The sequence below is a fragment of the Equus quagga genome, chromosome 18, assembly GCF_021613505.1.
Source record: "Equus quagga isolate Etosha38 chromosome 18, UCLA_HA_Equagga_1.0, whole genome shotgun sequence".
In the NCBI taxonomy this organism is placed as follows: Eukaryota; Metazoa; Chordata; class Mammalia; order Perissodactyla; family Equidae; genus Equus; species Equus quagga.
This window is the reverse complement of record NC_060284.1, coordinates 42,403,115-42,424,291: the sequence shown is the minus strand read 5'-3', so window position 1 is coordinate 42,424,291 and position 21,177 is coordinate 42,403,115. Positions and strand designations below refer to the sequence as shown.

General features: G+C 42.0%; 1 pseudogene; it reads right to left on the bottom strand.

Annotated features, from left to right (window-relative positions):
- LOC124229848 (acidic mammalian chitinase-like) overlaps positions 1-21,177 on the bottom strand; it is a 50,282-nt pseudogene that overhangs the window by 26,051 nt on the left and 3,054 nt on the right.

The window sequence follows — 21,177 nt, the reverse complement described above, 5'->3', positions numbered from 1 at the left end:
AATAATGTTCGTGATGTGTCAGGCACTAGCCCAAGTGCTGTGCAGATATTAACTTACCTACTCCTCATATCTCTGAAAGATAGGTACACTTATTATCCCCATTTTACAGATGAGAAAACTGGGGCACAGAGAAGGTAAACAACTTTCCAAAGGTCACGCAGCTGGTAAGTTAGTAACAAAGCCAGGACGTGACCCCAGGCAGTCTGACTCCAGACTGTGCTCTTAATTACTCTGCTCATGGGCTTCTTGAGAACACGATGACCAGAGGCAACAAAGGACTGACCCAGAGTCAGAAAACCAGAGAGGTGCCCCAAGCAATGTCTACCTTATAGTGAGAAGAAACACTGGGGCAGCATTTCACGGGACTAGAGGCCTAAGTTCCCCTAGTGTCTAGCTGTGCCGGCCACCCCTGCGCTTTGGTATGTACATCTGGCATTTTCCTCAGTCATAGGGGAATATTCAAAGCAGTTCTGAAATAAATCCCCTGGGATTCCCACTCTCATTCTCCTTCAGATCACGTAGCCATCTCCAAGGCCCTCCTCTGCAGAAATTCCAGTGCTGCCCCCACTCAGTTGTCTGACCTCACATTCCCTGACCCCCCTTAGCTCTTCTGCACTTTGGGCTTATCTGACCTCCCTCCTAAGCCGTGGGGATTAAATATGTGCGTGAAAGTGTTGCTCAAAGTTTAGGAAAAAAATCACTTTTCTAGAAGAAAAGGATTAGAAGAGAACTGAGAGAATGGAGAAAAACACAATTTATCCTGAAATTAGTGTGTCTGAACCCAGAAACAGCCTTAAACCTGAGCAGCCTTACTCCCTGCTTTGGGCACTATGTTTAGAGGAAGAATTGCAAACTTTTCTGTAAAGGGCCAGAGAGTAATATTTTAGGCTTCACAGGACGTGCTGTCTCTGTTGCAACTTCTCTACGCTGCCACTGTAGAAGAAAGCAGCCATAGGCGATATAAACAAATTGGGCGTAGCTGTGTTCCAATAAAATTTTATTTACAAAAGCAGTCAGTGGGCTGGATTGGACCTATCAGCCATACTTTGCTGCCTCCTGCTTTTGATGGTTCCACTCTGGTCCTCTTCCAGCTGCACCCCGTGCCATCAGGTGCGGAGACTGCAGGGCTAAGGGCACATCTACCTGGAGCTCACATCCCTCCTCTTCTAAGCCGCGATTCATTTACCCAGGATTCCTGCCAAATAGCCCAGATAGACTGTGCCCACTTTCAGGGCTTGCACAGGCCATTTCCCTGGTCCCATCATCCTGACTATGGATTGCAAGGCTGATGTGCACATGCCTGGTCCGGGAGATCTTTGTGTGGGGTGTGTGTGTGTGTGTGTATTGGAGGTGGGGGTGGGGTGTAAGTGAAGCTTGGATGTGAAAACTAAGGTGTCCACAAGTGTGTGTGTGAGGTCCCTGCTCTGTGAGACAGAGCTGAAGGTAGAGAGAGAAGGGGGTTACCCGTGAGCTGGGAGCCGAGGGCACATGCTGCCACATATTGGTACAGAATTCTGAGAAATCTGAGAATTGTAAAGTTAAGCCTGATCTTCTATGCTGTTGTGAAATCATTTTTGTTAATTCAGGGGTATAAATCATACTTTAACAGTTAGCTCTTTTAAACATTAAACTTATGATACGCAAGCCTCCGTTTGTACCCTGGCCCTGGGCCCCACAAATAAAGACAGGACAGCCTTAAACCACAGGGTCAAGGATTGCACAAATGAGCCCACACTTGGGAGAGCAAAATGATTTTTTTTATTGTGCCTCAGGGCAACAAGTCCGCAGCTGCGGGAGAACGAAGCTAAGCCCAGCCTGAAGTTGGAGAGAAAGTCAAGAGGAGGCTTGGAGGAAAGAGACTGCAGGGCCCCTTCCAACTTCTAACAATCCCACACAAGAATTCCGAGAGAGGGAGCAGGCAGCGAGGTCACCTTGCCTGTTCAGCTGTAAGTGAAGCCTGGAAACAAAAGGAAGAATGTTTTAAAGCCCAAGTGAGCAATCTGAGGCCTGAAACAAGTTACTAAACTATAGATGCTCAGAGCTGGAAGGGAGCTGCCCAATCAACCAGTCCAGGAAATTTCAAACCGCTCTGGGTCCTTCTCCAGGACAGCATGGCCAACCCTCTCCAGTTGTCTGTCTGCAGTGGTCCCCAGACCTCTGCTCCTCCACTCTGATGGACCTCAGCATGACTGGTTGGTCAGCAATAGCTCTCACCTGCCCAAGAGGATAGACGATGCACCTGGGGACCCTGGGACCCAGGGATGGAGCAGCAGGCAAATCACCTGCCTTTAAGGCACTAGGTAGGCTTGCATAACAGCATATCAGTGATGCCCATGGGGACTCTCGAACCTCTAGACTAAAGTAAGGTCAGCTGTGAGTGGGAGAGGGCGCATTAGTAATGGTTGAGATTGGATTTCTCATCAACCCAGTGAGTTAAGGGCATAGAATCAGGTTTATTCTGATTTAAAAAATTAAGACAGGCTGATGTTTTGTAATGAAGAATTATGATGAAGTCAATGTTTACCCCAATATACATGTAAAGAAAGCCCTTAGCTCAGACTGCGCTCAATAAATGGTAATCAAAAGCATTATCGTTATTATTTTAAAAGCCTATGGGAAGCCCACCAAAAGGACAGAACCAGCCTAATCAATAAACAAGGCAGAAGGTCCACAGGAGCATAAGAAAGGATCAGTTCAAATCTGTGAAGATGATCTCCCCGAGTCCCTGTGTCCCGTTCTTCCCAACTCTCCTCCCACTCCCAGTCTGTCCTGGACTCAGTTACCTTCATAGGAAGCCAAGGTTTCTCTTGACAGCTTGGACAAGTGGGTAGGGGCCCTGGCTGAAGGATTGTTAGTGAAGTCATCCATGTCAATAGACCAGATCATGGCCCCTCCCAGGTTTAAATTCTTTAGGAACTGAACCTGTGGGAAGCAGAGAGGGACATCCAGAGGTTAGAAGAGGCCCTTAAAGGCCCATGACCCAAGTCAGGTTCCGATGACAGTTTAAATTTAGAAAGCAGCAGTAGACTTACAGCTTATGGAGATAGGGACTCCTTGAAGGGAAGGGCTGCTCAGGAAGGCTAATGAGATCCAGAGAGGGCCACCCATTGTTAACCACCTCTCATTCTGGCTCATGGAATCATCACACCCCAGGTCCTGCATTCTTAAAGGCTCTGGAAACTCCCCAGGAGGAGGAGTAGAAACTAAGAAGCCCCTAGCAAGTCAAGTGGCCTGGGGTTGTCAATTACACTGACGCCTCCTTCCTGCTCTAAGCCTGGAAGGCAAACAAAAGTCTTATCAAGGTCTAAGAAGTGGTAGGCTCAGAAAGCCAGAGCTTCCTAAAGAGGTAAGCCACAAGAAGGACTGAAGGACGTTTGTCCTGAGGTGATCAATGAGGTAGATAACTGCTCTATGCAGGTGCCAACGTCTCCTTTATTCCCTCTCCCTTCTCCTCACTCCTCTCTTCTCTCCAATCCTCACTTCTCCCTTTGTTCGCAATTCTTTCTTGAATCTATTCCATCTCTCCTGTCTGTACCATAGGTGCTCAAAGGGGTGGCTTAGGGTCACTACTAGTCTTGGGCCACAGAGACCACTGGATCTCATCCTAGAGTAGGGCCCCAGGAGTTTCTCTCACTCAAGGGAGTATTGAGGCATTTGACCACATACCCCATTCCCCACCCAAATGGGTGTTCTCTTGTCCCAGAGCCTCTTGCCTACCTACCTTTGTCTCCACACTCTTCATGTCATCATAGCCCACCCACTGGTTCCCCTTGACTGCGTAGGGAACCTGCTGATCCTGGAGCCTCGTGATCTTGGCTCCTTGCAGGAACTGGTAGATCTGGTGGGGGAAGGGAGAGCAAGAAGGTCATTTATGGGCTCTTCTTGAAACCCATTGAGGTAGAAAAGGCAGATATGCCACTAGGGTCTTTGGAACAATATCAGAACCTTTATCCCATTTCACTCAGACAATGAGAGAAATGACCTGATACAACATACAAAATGGATGGTCCAATGTGAACCATTGGGAACTCTTTGTGCTAAGGCCTCATTAGGAGGAGCCACACACAGCTAGAGGGCAGACAATACTTGAGTTCCAGGTCAGACCACAGCACTGACCAGTAAATCTTCCCATTTCTTCATTTGCAGAATGGAAGTAAGTATAATAACATCTCTTATATACCTTTCTTACAATATTGCTGTTGAGATCAAATGAACTAATACATGTTAAAAAAAAAAAAAGAACCTTGAAAACAGTAAAGTGCTCTATAAATATACAGTATTGTGAGGACCATCACCATGATTCTCCACCTTGTAGTTTATCCCCAATTCAATCCTGTTACTCCTTCTGTGCCCCCTACCATTCCCAATACACCTGTCCTGGGATCCCCACTTCTATCATCAGCTATAGTCTCTTTCTGTTAGCATTAGTAAGAGCTACTAAAAAAGATAAATCTCCAGCAAAAAAAACCATTTCAAAGTCACATGGAAAATTCTTTTTGGCTTGCTCACTCTTTTTGGATTATCTACACTCGTGCTTGCCTCAATGAGGGTGGAAATTGGAAAGTTGAATATTTAAGCAAATATCAATTTGTCAAAGTTATAATGACCTAGAGTGATAAACTGAACAATCAAATTAAACTTTCCATGAGATGAGGGAGTGTGTATCCAGTGGTCCACATTAAAATCCCACCAGCAGATTGTGAGCAATGCCTTCTCTATCCCTTATATTGAGTATTGTTGCTAGTAAGAATTGAAAGCCCAAAAATAAACCTACACATTTATGGACAGCTAATATTCAACAAGGGAACCAAGAGCATACAATGGAGAAAGGAAAGTCTCTTCAATAAATGGTGTTGGGAAAACTGGACAGCCACATGCAAAAGAATGAAAGTAGACCATTATCTTACTCCTTCCATACACAAAAATCAACTTGAAATGGACTAAAGACTTGAATGTAAGACCCAAAATCATGAAACTACTAGAAGAAAACATAGGAAGTATGCTCTTTGACATCAGTCTTAGCAGCATTTTTTCAAGTACCATGTCTGACCGGGCAAGGGAAGCAAAAGAAAAAATGAACAAAATGAGACTACATCAAACTAAAAAGCTTCTGCATAGCAAAGGAAATCATCAACAAAATGAAAAGATAACCTAACAATTGGGTGAAGATATTTACAAACCATATATCAGATAAGGGGTTAATATCCAAAATATACAAAGAACTCATATATGTCAACAAAAAAAACCACCAAAAACCCAATTAAAAAATGGGCAAAAGATTTGAATAGAGATTTCCCCAAAGAAGATATATGAATGGTCAACAAGCACATGAGAAGATGTTCAACATCATTAGCTATTAGGGAGATGAAAATCAAAACTATAATGAGATATCACCTCACTCTGGTCAGAAGGGCTGTAATTAACAAGACAGGAAACAATAAGTGTCAGAGAGGATGTGGAGAGAAGGGAACCCACATACACTGCTGGTGGGAGTGCAAACTGGTGCAGCCACTATGGAAAGCAGTAGAGTTTCCTCACAAAATTAAGAATAGATATACCATATAATCCACTTATTCCACTAATGGGTATTTATCCAAAGAACTTGAAAACACAAATGCATAAAGATACATGTACCCCTATGTTCATTGCAGCATTATTCACAATAGCCAAGACTTGGAATCAACCTAGATGCCCATCAAGGGAGGAATGGATAAACAAGATGTGGTATATATGCACAATGGAATACTACTAAGCCATAAGAAATTATGAAATCCAGCCATTTGTGACAACATGGATGGACCTTGTGGGTATTATGCTAAACGAAATAAGTCAGAGGGAGAACATCAAATACCACATGATCTCACTCATAAGCAGAAGATAAAAACAACGACAAACAAACACATAGCAACAGAGATTGGATTGATGGTTAACACAGGGCAAGGGGAGAGGGAGGAGGGCAAAAGCGGTGAATAGGCTCACATGTGAGGTGATGGATTATAATTAGTTTTTGGGTGGTGAACATGATGTAATCTACACAGAATTCGAAATATATTATGATATACACCTGAAAGTTATATAATGTTATAATCCTATATTAGTGCAACGAAAATTAAAAATTAGAAAAAAAAGAGTATTGTTGCTATTAAACTAGAGCTACCCAAGGATGGGTCAGCTTCTCTCTCTTCCTTCAATGTCAGGCACCCTGAGATTCAGTGAGGACGCTCATGATGACCCATTCTATATCCCCTTGCCAACTGCACCGATGGTTGCCTCAATCATTCCTGTGAGAGGTGAGGGGAAAAATTGAGCATTACACTGATTAAGTACCTCCGTGGATGTCAAGTCACTCAATATGGGCTCATGGCGCACCCACACTCACAAGGAGTCAGGCTAGGGCTCCAAGGGGTGACTAGGATGTAAGATAATATTCTATCCTCTACCTGATCAAACTCCTACCCATCCTTCAAGGCCCAGCACATATCTCTCCTATTCTATGGAGCCTTCCTCAGTCACCATTTCTGAATTCATGGCCTTCCACACCACTCATTGGCCACTTAATCACATCTTGTTTTGCAATACTTCTGTAATTTTGTTAACGATTATAGTTATCTTGTTTTTAAACCGTTGTTTAACTAGCTATATTTGTATTCTACATTCTTTCCACCTTGACGATAAACGCTTTGAGACAAGAATGGAAAATTACTTATTTCTAGCTCCCACAGTACCCAGTGTTTTGGATGTGGAAGTGTCCCAAGAGTTCCTGTTGGTGGAATTATTATTTGATTTCTGGCGTCCCTATGCTTTTTCCCCCTCAATTTCCCCAGAGGGAGGGGCAGGAAGAAATGATAGTATAATCAGCTGAACAACTTTGATTGCTATCCCTATGATGCTAAGTCTATCTGACTTCAGGACAGAATCTGAGACATTTGCCCACTCCCTCCTTCTTGAAACACTTGCTTCTCTAAGCTCTTTGGCACAAAATGTATGGGTTCCTCCTGCCCTCCCTTGTTGATCTCGTCAGTTTCCTTAGTGGACGCCTCTTCCCTCTGCCTGTTCCTTAGGTGCTGGAGGTCCTTGGGTTTTGTCTTGGGCCCTATCCACTTCTCTCATATACTTTGGCTTCAAATACCATCTTTATGCTGTTGATTTTAGAATCAACATCTCTAGCATAGACTGGCCTCTTGTAATCCAAACCTATATACCAAACCACTCACTTTTTTATATGTCCCACAGGGATCTGGATGTCCCACGGGCTTCTCAAACTCAGAATCTCCAAAACTGATCTCATGATCAGGACCAATGCCCACTCTGCTCCTTCTCCTGTCTTTCCTACAACAAATGGCATTGCCATCCACTTTGTTGACCAAGTCAAAAACCTGCGACAGTCTCTCATGCCTTCTTCTACCCATCCCCAATCTCCTCTTCAGATTTTAGCTAATATCACTTCCTCCAGGAAGCATTCCCTGACCTCCTCCTAAGTCAGAGTTAGGAGCTCCTCTTATATGTTCCAATACTTCTCTGTACTTCCCTTCACAGCACTCAGGATGCATTACTCTGTTATTGTTAGATTGAAGCTGGAACCCCTACCCAGAGACAGGGGGCAGCTGAGGGCACAGTGAGGTTCCAGGTACCTCGTAATAGGCCAGGAAGCCTGAAGACTTGGTGATGGGGCCAGCAGCTCCAGGCCCAGCAGCTCCAGGCCCAGTGGCAGGGGCCCCCAAGGCAGTTTCTGCAGAGGCTAGTGTGAAGGACCATCCATACATGGGGATGCCCATGACCATCTTCTCTGCAGGCATTCCCTTGTTTAACCAGTACCCCACAGCGTATTCCTAGGAAGAGAAGATAGGCTGAGGCCCAGTGTGTGGGGGAAAGTAAGGTGTCAGGCCTTTCTTAACCTCCATCCCAAACTTCACAGAGACAACTCTTTGAATCCTTTTCTACATTGGTGGAGTGTGGACAGTCCCACCAGAACCAGAGTGCTTATTCTAATGCACTAAATGCTCTTCAACAGTAAGAGACTAATTCAGCTTTTTTTAGTCATGAAAACAAACTAGACAGTTGATCACAAAAGAAATCAGGCAAGTGACCTAGAAAACATGAAACCAAGGTTGTCACCCTCTTTCTTTCCCCTTTGAGTCAATTGCTTATGTAATTTGTCCACACTATGATTAACTGTGCTTACTGACAAAGGTGGGGGCAAGGTGGCTGTCAGAATCCTTGACTGCGAGTCCTCACAATGACATCAGATCCAAAGGGCCAGGTTGGGAAGTAAGAGGCTAGTTTGGGCTTTACTGCCCTCCAGAACAAAATAAGGGGTTAGAGAAGATAAAAGGATATGTCTTATCCTTAAAGACAGCTGAGAGAGAGGAAGGAGTGAAGGAAGCTGGTGTGACTCGATCATGTGGTGACCTGGAAAACCCCAGATGGGAAATCAGAAGACCCAGCTTTGGACTGACCAGTTTAGTAACTTTAAATGTGAAGGCCTGGAAATATGCAACCCAAACAACATTTTTTTCTCCCCAAATTTTAGGAATACATATCCATATGTATGTATCAGAACACCACCAACACATTTTTTTATTGATAAAATTTTTTTTCTTGGACTTTCCATTTTTCACCGCTTTTCAAGACCTTCTCATAAACACAACTGTGAATGGTCACTGAATTTTCTGGGCTTCCATTTCATCATCTGTGAAGTGAGAGTAACACTTCCTGAACAGCCAACCTCACAGGACTGTTTTGAACAGTACTGTTCACACTATGGGCCAGAGACAGCTCAGGGCACTTCAACTACCAGGCCTTCTGACATTTTCCAGGAGTCTAGTCAAAGCATTTCCCCTGTTCTCACTAGCTCCCAGGCTTCCCCAAGTACCTGTTGGGCATATATCTCCTCCACAGTTTAAGACAGAAGTCACTCTGGAAGTGTTGAGTTCTCCTTGGCCCCTCCCCACAGCCAGCATCCCACCACACTTCCTCCGGATGACTCACCACATTGTAGTGGGAGCTCATCCCTCTGTCTAGCTGCCCCTTTCTCAGAGGGCTGTTGTGGCCAGTGATGAGGGGCTTTTCCCAAGACCCATGGAAGTCAAATGACAGGAGGTTGATGAAATCCAGTTCTCCAGAGTGCCAAAAGCAAAGGAAGAGATTCTGTGATAAACAGAGGTAGAAGCAATTATACATATTTATTTTGGGCTTTGGATGCTGTTAGAAGTATTGAAATTATCCATAAAGGAGAAGTTCCTGTATGCATGATGTGGTTAGGACAGTGACTCTCACGATTCCCTCCTCCCTTCATTCCTCAGACATACTGACACGCATCACTCACATGGACTAGGAGGGAGGCAGAGGGATGAAGGAGGTACTCCAATGTACTCACTTTGACAATTTCTTGATCTGATAGCTGTTATCAATCATCTGCCTCCCTGAAGACACTCCTGCAGTCAAGAGAAGCCTTTCTCTAGTGGATTTTACAAAGTCCTTCTGAAAGGCTTCTGCTAACTCCTATGAAAAACAAGGAAACAAGGAGTCAGATTCCCCCTCTCAGAGTACAATGCTAAGGTTCTTGCCTGAGATCTATGATGTTTCTAGGACCACATTAGATGGAAGAGATCAACTCTTTCCTTCCCATTCCCACATGAGGATGCCTCGTGCCTGTATCTGCTCAGGAACTCTTCATATCGGGCAGGAGGAGACCCAGCCTCACTCCACCAGGAAGGAACCATCTAGGTTTCCTCCTGATAGATTGTCTGGTCTAGCTGATAGAACTTCTATGAAGCTGTCTCAGTACTCAGGAAATTCTATGGCCCCATACTCTTTTATATGGATGTTGCTTTGTTTTGGTGGTGTTTGTTTATTATGTAAGGAGGCTCTATTCTTTGATGTTGTCCTTGCTCTAAATTAGGACGAGGAGCTTTTCCTCCATCAATGGGGGCTTTTGGAAAGTGAGGGCTGTGTCTTCCAACCAGAGCCAGTCTCTTCCTTTTTTCTCCTGGTGTGACCATGGGTTCTGCTTGTTAAAGGTACTGAGTGTACGGTGGAGTTTGGCTTACATGAATCAGCACAGTGAAATCAGTGTTATCCTTCACATCTGGGTAGATCCAGCTTATATCCAGCCCATCAAAATTACGGTTCCTCAGAAACAGGATTACAGATTTGATAAACCCCAAGTGTGATGTAGAAGAATCGACCATGGCATGGAACCTGGGTGGAAGTAATACAGGTGTTTTTGGGAAGAAGAAGCAATGTCCATAGCACATGTTTTTCACAGAAATCCTGAAAGAGTCTTCCCTTCCCCAATACTTTCCCACTATTTTTCTATCCCAATCCTTGCCCCTTCTGGAACAGCTAGGGAGAGGAAGGATTGTTGGGCCAGAAAATTGATCAGGTCAGGTAGAGGGAGACTGTGGTCTCTGCAGACCTTCCTGCAGGGTAGTGGAGCTGCCTTTGACAACGACTCTCTCTAAGACCAAACTTTAGTCGGGCTCCTCTGAACCCTTCTTCTCAACTAGGGCTTGAGACCTTGCCCTTCTGTGTCCATTTTTGCAAAGTCCAGTTTTAGCAAAAATCCTGCTAAGTCATTTTAACAAGAATCTCCCACGCTTGATATCAGATCAGCCTTGATATCTGATCAAATTCCGCCCTTATCATCCCCTGGGTGATGTCTAGTCTCCTTGGCCTGCCTTCAGCAAGAATCCTGTTGAGTCAGCTTAGCAAGAATCTCCCCAGTTCTAATGTTTCCCCTTAGTAATTTCCAAGCCACCACCCCCAACCCTGACCCTGCTTCTTGGCTACAGATCCCCACTCACCTTTGCTGTGTTCAGAATTGAGCCCAGTACTATACTTAGCTCTCTTTTCCCCTATCACAGTACTTCCTGAATAAAATCTGCTTTTATCTCTTTACCTACTGTCCAGCTCTGGTTTTCTTTCACATATTATACCCTTGAAAAAGCAGTTTGCAGTATGGTGGGCTTAGGGTCAGGACATCTGGGTTCATGTCCCAGGTCAGAGTCCTTTCTGGTGTCCACTTGGTCACTAACCAGTTCTCTGGCTTCTAGTCTGGCCATCTCTAAAATGTGATGGAGGATCCAATCCTGTCTCATGTATCTCAAAGTGATCACATTTTGGAAAGCTCCATGAAAACAGAGCTGGACTTCATGGGGATTTCCCCCAAACAAGCAACCCAGATCTCCCCAGTCCCAGGGCGTCTGATGAGCAGCAAGGAGGACTCTGAAAGCAGTAGCCTCTCAGGGGCTTTAATCTGAACTGGAATTCTTAAGCCTTTAAATTGATTCTTAGCTGCCACAGAGCATTTAAATAGCATTTAAAATCCAAAGCTGTAGACAAGATATTGGTATTTTCCTGGGGACATCCTTTGACTTGTGTCACTTCCCACCTCTCACAACACCTCCCACCCCCAGGAAAATTTAGAGTCTTGAATTCATTTTGTTTCAGTCAATATGAAATTGAAGTTTGGGTCTCTGTATGTATCTCAGCTGCATAGTGAAAAAGATAACAAGAAACTGGCCTGTTATCCAAAAACCATGGTAGAAATAGGTTTCTAACTTCTCTCTTGTGTTTCAAAAGTGCTTACAATGATTATAACAAAAGAGAGCAGTGGCATCTGAGGCTCTGGGGCAGAAGTCTCCAATTTTAGGAAAAACAACCATTCAATAGGAATTTACTAATTTTCTCCTTAGAAGCAAGTCTGTGTGTTACACATTTTTAGGTATTCTGCATAGCACCTGGCACAAAGTTTGCCATTTACCTAATAATAATAACCACATTAATAATATAACAACAATTCTTGCAAACATTGAGCTCTTGTTGCACATGGGCTCTACACTAATCAGTTTGCTTGTGTGGCCTGCCCTCACAACATCACCCTGAGGGAGATTCTGTTATTATCCTCATTGTATAGTTTAAAGAAACCTGAAGCATAGAGACATCAAAGAATTTGCCTGGAGCTACACAACTTGCATGCAGCTTGCATGTCCATAAAGGGAAATCCAAACCGAATTTGTCTATCTCCAAAGACCCAGTTTTAACCACTAAACTGGTACACAACATGTACTCAATAAATTATGTATTGAATGAATGAATGCAGGCATGTAAGAATGAATGAATGAAGATATTTTTAACTGAATCAAAACTTAAGCAAGTATTAGGAATGAGAGAGAGAATTTGGGAATTAAAAGGATAGTTGTGGCAGAGATCTCATTAAGGTGGTGGTGTAGGCAGACTCTGAACTCACCTCTTCCCATGAACATGACCAGGTTACAACTATACCTGGAAAAATAACCCCAGAGAACTGAAAACTGGATAAAAAGAACCCCCACAACAAGGGACAATCCTGCCTGAGGTGGAAGAGGCAGAAATTCCTTCTGGAGAGAAGAAAGCCACCTTCACAAGTGGTGGAGTTTCATAGTCAGCCGGGCAGAAGCCATCCTAAGGTATGCAGTCCTCCCTGGAGAAGTGGGGACCTGAGTAGGGGCACTTTACTGCTATAAGCATCCTTCAGGCTCAGCACAACTGAGATGAGTGATCTACTGTCTAGCTTCACTGGCTGTTAACTACAATGAGGAATAACTCCAGAAAAGCTATTGACATAAGTGGAATAAACCCAACTCTTAAAGGGTCCATGCAGAAATTCACCCATCTCAGAGCAACATAAAATCACCAGAAAGCAAGGTGCACAGTCCTTTGATGAAAAGAGACTCACCTGGTAGGCTCTGGGCCCATCTCACTGAGAAGTGAGACCTCTCAGGAGACTGAGACGTTGGTGGCGACCATTGCTGTGACCTAGTTCAGGCATGCTGACACCTACACTGGCAGACACTTTTGGAGTTATTCCCCAGGCCTGTTAGCCCTGGGGTCTGCCACACCACCAGAGCACAGATTTAATCCAGTTAAGCCAGGACAGGCAGCCCACCCTAGGGACTGGCCCCACCCAACAGCATACCCTTGGGCAACTTTTCAGTCTGCATAGACTGGGTGCCTGGATCCTCTACAGGCAGGCAAGTGTGTCTGCCTCTGTGGGGCAGGGCATGTGTGAGGACCAGGTGACCTGTGGGGACTGTTGGTGGAAAGGTAGGGGCCTCTGCAGTGGGGCAACTCTTCAGGGGGTCTGGAAGTGTGCAAGGACCAGGACTGTGTTGATGGTGTGTGTGGACCTGTGGGGAGTGGGGCTTATCAGTGGCAGAAGACCTGTGCTTCACAAACAGCCACAAAGGGGATCAGCCCCACCTTCCAAAGCCTGAAACAATTAGGTGCTCCTGTGCCTGGGGCCAGCCCCACTCAGCTGCAATCCTATGAGAGCTGACAACAGCCTTGCAGGCCTGAGGCCTACAACAACAGTAAGTCCCTGAGCCTTGCAACCAGCTACACTGGGTGCCTATTCATTTAACAGGAAAACAGCAACAGGAAGGTGCTATTAGACCTTGTAGCCATCAGTCTGGGGCTCCTCAAACCTGATTTACAAACAGTCACCCAGGGAGGGAAAGCCTAGACTCCCTGGGTAGCTGCAGTAAGAGAAACTCTGTGGCAGCAGAAGGACACACATAGCCAACACAAGGGTCACTCCTGGAACATCTTGACTGGTGAAGAAAAGGAAGCACACTGCTGGGACTCAAAAGGCATCTCTTGCATAAGGCCACTTCTCCAAGAACAAGAGGCACAGCTGACTCATCTAATACACAGATATAAGAACAGAAAAAGAGGTATAATGAGGAGGCAAAGGAATATATTCCAAGCAAGGGAACAGAACAAAACCTCATAAAAAGAACTAAATGAAACAGAAATAAGCAATCTACCTGAAATGGAGTTCAAACAAAAACTCATAAGGATGCTCACTGATATTGGGGAAAGACTGGATGAACACAGTGAGAATGTCAACAAAGAATTGGAAAATATAAAAAAGAACCAATCAGGAATGAAGAATACAATACTGGAAATGAAAAACTCACCTGAGGGACTCAATAGCAGAGCAGATGATACAGAAGACTGGATCAGTGAGCTGGACGGAAGACTAGAGGAAATCACCCAAGCTGAATGGATAAAAGAGAAAAGAATTTAAAAGAATGAGAACAGTCTAAGGGAACTCTGGGCCAACATCAAGTGCACTAACATTCATATCATAGGTGTCCCATAATGAGAAGAGAGAGACAAAGGGGCAGAGAATCTATTTGAAGTAATAATAGCTGAAAACTTTTCTAACCTAAGGAAGGAAACAGACATCAAATACAGGAAGCACAGACAGCACCAGACAAGATAAATCCAAAGAGTCCCACACCAAGATACACTATAATTAAAATGCCAAAAATTAAAGAGAAAGAGAGAATCCAGATAACTGCAAGAGAAAGGCAACAAGTGACATAAAAAGGAAAGCCCATAAGGCTATCAGCAACTTCTCAGCCAAAACCCTACAGGCTAGAAGAGAGTGGGATGACTTATTTAAAGTGCTGAAAGGAAAAAATCTACAGCCAAGAATAGTTTATCCAGCAAAGTTATCATCCAGAATGAAGGAGAGATAAAGAGTTTCCCAGACAAGCAAAAATTAAAGGAGTTTATCACCAAGAAACAAGTTCTACAAGAAATGTTGAAGGGACTTATTTAAGTGGGAAAGAGAAGATCACAAATATGGATATGAAAATTATTTTAAAAAAAACACCAGGCAATAAACCACTGGAAAAGGCAAAAATACTGTAAAGGTAGCAAATCAACAACCTGTGAAGATAATATGAAGGTTAAAAGACAAAAGTACTAAAATTACCTATGTCAATGATAAGAGGGCAATGGATAGACGTACAAAATAAGAGATTAAATATGATTTCAAAACCATAAAATGTGGGAGGAGGGGAGTAAAGAGTAGAGCTTTTAGAAAGAGGTCTAACTAAAGAGATTATCAACTCATTATAGATTGCTATATATGTAGGTTATTATATATGAACCTCATGGTAAACAAAAAACCAGAAAGCCATAATAAATAAACAAATAAGTAAGAGGAAAGAAACCAAACGTATTACTAAAGAAAGCCATTAACCCACAAGGGCAGAGAGCAAGAGAAGAAGAAAGGAACAGAGAAGAACTACTAAAACACCCAGAAAAAAATAACAAAATAGCAATAAATACATTTTAATCAATAGCTACTTTAAATGCCAATGGACTAAATGCTCCAATCAAATACCCAATTGGGTAAAAAAAAAACAAGACCGGTATATATGCTGCATACAAGAGACACAGTTCAAACCTAAAGACAATCACAAACTGAAAGCAAAAGGATGGAAAAAGACACTCCATGAAAATGGCAAAGAAAAGAAAGCTGGAGTAGCAATACTTATATCAGACAAAATAGACTTTAAAACAAAAACTGTAACAAGAGACAAAGAAGGGCACTACATAATGATAAAGGGAACAATCCAACAAGAGGATATAACACTTGTAAATGTCTATGCACCCAACATAAGAGTACCTAAATATATAAAGTAATTATTAACAGACAGGGAAGGAGAAACAGACAGTAACATAATAGTAGTAGGGGACTTTAACCCTCCACTTACACCAATGAATAGATCATCCAGACAGAAGATCAATAAGGAAACATTAGCCTTAAATGACACATTAGACCAGATGGACTTAATAGATATATATAAAACAGTCCATCCAAAAACCACAGAATGCACATTCTTTTCAAATGCACACGGAACATTCTCCAGGATAGATCACATATTAGGCAACAAAACAAGTCTCAATAAATTTAAGAAGATCGAAATAATACCAAGCATCTTTTCTGGTCACAAATGTATGAAACTAGAAATCAACTACAGGAAGAAAATCAGAAAAGCCACAAAAATGTGGAGATTAAACAAAATGTTACTAAACAACTATTGGATCAATGAAGAAATTGAAGGAGAAATCAAAGAATACCTGGAGACAAATGAAAATGAAACTACGACATGTCAAAATCTATGAGATACATCAAAAGTGGTTCTAAGAGGGAAGTTTATAGCAAGTCAGGTCTACCTCAACAAACAAGAAAAATCTCAAATAAACAATCTAACAGTGCACCTAAAGGAACTGGAAAAAGAAGAACAAACAAAGCCCAAAAATTAGCAGAAGGAAGGAAATAATAAAAATCAGAGCAGAAATAAATGAAATAGAGACTAAAAAAAGAATAGAAAAAAAATCAATGAAACCAAGAGCTGGTTCTCTGAAAAGATAAACAAAATTGACAAAGCTTTAGCTAGACTCACCAAGAAAAAAAGAGAGAAGGCTCATATAAGTAAAATCAGAAATGAAAGAGGAGAAATTACAACAGACACCTCAGAAATACAAAAGATTATAAGAGAATACTATGAAAAGCTATATGCCAACAAAGTGGATAATCTAGAAGAAATGGATAAACTCTTAGAATCTCACAACCTTCCAAAACTGAATCAAGAAGAAATAGAGAATTTGAATAGTCCAATCACCAGTAAGGAGATCAAAAAAGTAATCAAAAACCTCCCAAAATATAAAACTCCAGGAGGAGATGGCTTCCCTGGTGAATTCTACCAAACATTCAAAGAAGACTTAATACCTATCCTTCTCAAACTCTTCAAAAAAATTGAAGAGGAGGGGAAGATCCTAACTCATTCTATGAAGCCAACATTATCCTGATACCAAAACGAGACAAGGAGAACAAAGAAAAGAAAATTACAGACCAGTATCACTGATGAACATCAATGCAGAAATCCTTAGCAAAATACTAGCAAATCAAATACAACAATACATTAAAAAGATCATACACCATCATCAAGTGGGATTTACTCCAGGGATGAAGGGATGGTTTAACATCTGCAAATCAATCAACATGATACACCATATTAACAAAATAAAGAATAAAAATCACATGGCCATGTCAATAGATCCAGAGAAAGCACTTGACAAGATACAGCACCCATTTACAATGAAAATTCTAAATAAAATGGGTTTGGACTGAAAATACCTCAACATAATAAAGGCCATATATGACAAACCCACAGCTAATATCATTCTCAATGGAACAAAACTGAAAGCTATCCCTCTAAGAACAGGAACCAGACAAAGATGCCCAATGTCACCACTCATATTTAACATAGTATTGGAAGTCCTAGCCAGAGCAATCAGGCAAGAAAAAGAAATAAAAGGGATCCAAATTGGAAAGGAAGAAGTGAAACTGTCACTATTTGCAGATGACATGATTTTATATCTAGAAAACCCCAAAGAATACACTAAAACACTTTTAGAAATCATAAATGAATATAGTCAAGTTACAGGATACAAAATTAACACACAAAAATCAGTTGCATTTCTATACACTAACAATGAAGTAGCAGAAGGAGAAATTAAGAATACAATCCCATTTACAACTGCAACAAAAAGAATAAAATACCTAGGAACAAACTTAACCAAAGACATGAAAGGTCTGTACACTGAAAACTGTAAAACATTATTGAAAGAAATTGAAGAAGACATGAAATGGAAAGATATTCTGTGCTTTTGGATTGGAAGAATTAGCATAGTTAAAATGTCCATACTTCCTAAAGGAATCTAAAGATTCAATGCAACCCCTATCAAAGTTCCAACAACATTTTTCACAGAAATAGAACAAAGAATTCTAAAATTATATGGATCAAAAAAAGACTCCGGAGAGCCAAAGGAATCCTGAGGGAAAAGAACAATGCTGGAGATATCACACTCCCTGTTTTTATAAAATACTACAAAGCCATAGTAACCAGAGCAGCGTGGTACTGGCACAAAACCAGACACACAGATCAATGGAACAGAATCAAGAGCCCAGAAATAAACCCACACATCTATGGACAGCTAATTTTTGACAAGGGAGCCAACAACGTACAATAGAGAAAGGAGAGTCTCTTCAATAAATAGTGTTGGGAAGACCGAACAGCCACATGCAAAAGAATGAAAGTAGACCATTATCTTACTCCTTCCATACACAAAAATAAACTCAAGATGGATTAAAAATTTGAATGTAATACCTGAAACCATGAAACTTCTAGAAGAAAACATAGGCAGTATGCTCCTTGACATCGATCTTAGCAGCATTTTTTCAAATACTATGTCTGACTGGGCAAGAGAAACAATAGAAAAAATAACCAAATGGGACTACATCAAACTAAAAAGCTTCTGCACAGCAAAGGAAACCACCAACAAAACACAAAGACAACCTAACAATTGGGTGAAGATATTTGCAAGCCATATATCAGATAAGGGGTTAATATCCAAAATATACAAAGAACTCATACATCTCAACAACAAAACAAACAACAACCCAATTAAAAAATGGGCAAAAGATTTGAACAGAGATTTCTCCAAAGAAAATATACGGATGGCCAACAGGCACATAAAAAGATGTTCAACATCATTAACTATCAGGGAAATGCAAATCAAAACTATAATGAGATATCACCTCACTCTGGTCAGAAAGGCTGTAATTAACAAGACAGGAAACAATAAGTGCTGGAGATGTGGAGAGAAGAGAATCCTCGTACACTGCTGGTGGGAGTGCAAACTGATGCAGCCACTATGGAAAACAGTATGGAGGTTCCTCAGAAAATTAAGAATAAATTTACCATATGATCCAGCTATTCCACTGCTGAGTATTTATCCAAAGTCCTTGAAAACACAAATGCATAAAGATACATGCACCCCTACGTTCATTGTAGCATTATTCACAATAGCCAAGACTTGGAAGCAACCTAGATGCCCATCAAGGGATGAATGGATAAAGAAGATGTGGTATGTACATGCAATGAAACACTACTCAGCCATAGGAAAAGATGAAATCCAGCCATTTGTGACAACATGGATGGACCTTGAGGGTATTATGCTAAGTGAAATGTCAGAGGGAGAAAGTCAAATACCATATGATCTCACTCATAAGTGGAAGATAAAAACGATGACAAACACATAGCAACAGAGATTGTATTAGTGGTTACCAGAGAAGAATCGGGGAGGGGGGAGGCAGAAGGGGTGATTAGGCTCATGTGTGTGGTGATGGATTGTAATTAGTGTTTGGGTGGTGAACATGATGTAATCTACACAGAATTCAAAATACATTATGATGTACACCTGACAGTTATATAATGTTATAATCCAATGCTACTGCCATAAAAATTTTTTTAAGTAAATAAAAAATAAAGGATAGTTGCCACGGAAAACTATTCATAAAGGAAAGGAGTTCACGGTGAGGTTAACGCAGAGCCAGAAAAGTTAGGTAGGTTGATCTTTCTTTTTCCTGCCTGTAGAAATTGAGTTGCTAAGTATTCTACAATTTTAGAACTGGTGGAGACTTTAGAAATTAATTAAGTCAATCTCCTTATTTCATAAATGAAAATATTCAGGATAAAAAAAGGAGAAGGAGGGCTGGTCCCGTGGCCGAGTGGTTAAGTTCACGCGCTCCGCTGCAGGCGGCCCAGTGTTTCGTTAGTTCGAATCCTGGGCGCGGACATGGCACTGCTCATCAGACCACGCTGAGGCGGCGTCCCACGTGCCACAACTAGAAGAACCGACAACGAAGAATACACAACTATGTACCAGGGGGCTTTGGGGAGAAAAAGGAAAAAATAAAATCTTTAAAAAAAATAATAATAAAAAAAAAAAGGAGAAGGAAAAGGAAGAAAAAGTTGACATTTACTGGATGATAACTGATCCAGGCACGTGACATGCATAACCTCATTCAAAATCCTTGCCACTACCTTATGAACTAGGTGTGATATACATTTTACAGATGGGTAAACTGAGCTCAGAGAGGTTGTTAAATTTCCCTGGGTCACTCATCTACATAGGTCTTCGAATGCTTAGTTCTTTTCTCTGCTTACTCCAGCTGCAATGCGTACTGACAAGTTGCATGGGGAAGTTGTCCTATCCAGACTTCTTGTGAAAGCTGACAGCCTCACGTGGCTGAGTTTAAGATCTCTAGACTTTTTAAATGCTAGCCCTTTAAAAACTTAAGGCAGAAGAAATTCAAAATTAGATTAACTGTATTTTAAGATTGCAAAAAGTTGCCTTTCATCCTTACATTAAGCTCTGGATGTAAATGGGGTATCATTTTCATGTGAATAGGAACTATAATTTATAATGGATGCCTTGTATTAATACCTATTTTCTTTTTAAAGCAAAGCAGACCTGATTGTCTCTCTGCGCTCTCAGGCCATCCGGCTACACAAGGACCCAGAATGTCACAGTCCACTCACTGCTGCTGGCCAAGGCTCAGGTTTTAAGTGGAAATTACACACCCAACCCACCCTCATGGTGCAAAGTCAAACCCTCAGGTGAATAAAAAAATTCCATTTCCCAACTAAAACCATCCCCCCATAGTCCATGGGTAAAAACCTTCTGTAAATAATTGTGAGTTTACCGCTCATAGCCCAGTTTCTCCCAGGCCTTAACAATCTGGGCTTGTGTTAAGCTCCTGCAGAGTTCCTTCCAAGACACCAGGAAACCTAGGGCTGTGCCTCAACTTGTGACAAAAATGCAGATCAGTTTTGCCATCTGGACCAAGGCATGACCTCTGTAAAGCCGAACTCAATGTCTCTTCTCAGGAGGGGGAAAAGTGGTGATGATTAGAAATTACATGGGACAATGAACATAGAATAGAGTGATGGTGGTCTTACCCTTTGGAACCAAACAGGTACCCTCCAATGGACAAGAGAATTTTCAGTTTGGAATTCCTAGAGTAGAAGAATAAGCTAATTATTTCTCTACTGGCTGCCAGGGAAAACTGCCTAAAGGGTTGAATTCCTGATGTGAAGAATATGGATAAATGGGGCCTGGCTGCTTAGCAGCTAAATTCAGTGAAGGGATGAGGCAGTGGGGAGAAGAATAGGTAGGATCAGAGTTATACCCAAGGAAATACACTGGAACAAATGAATGAATGAATGAATGAATGGAGATAGTAGGCCTTAGGCCCAGTTTTGGACTACATTCTCTCCTCCAAAACCCACCCCGGATGCTTCCCACTCCTATCCTACTCACTTGGTTTTGAGACTGTTGATGGTCTAGTAAAGCATCACATCATTCTTGTCCTTGATGATGACCTTGTTTTTACCGATGCTGGCGAACGCATAGATGAGGTGAGAACATAGGAAGGAGTCAATGTTCTCAGGGGTGAATTTTCCTGGTTCCTGCCAGTCCTGTGAC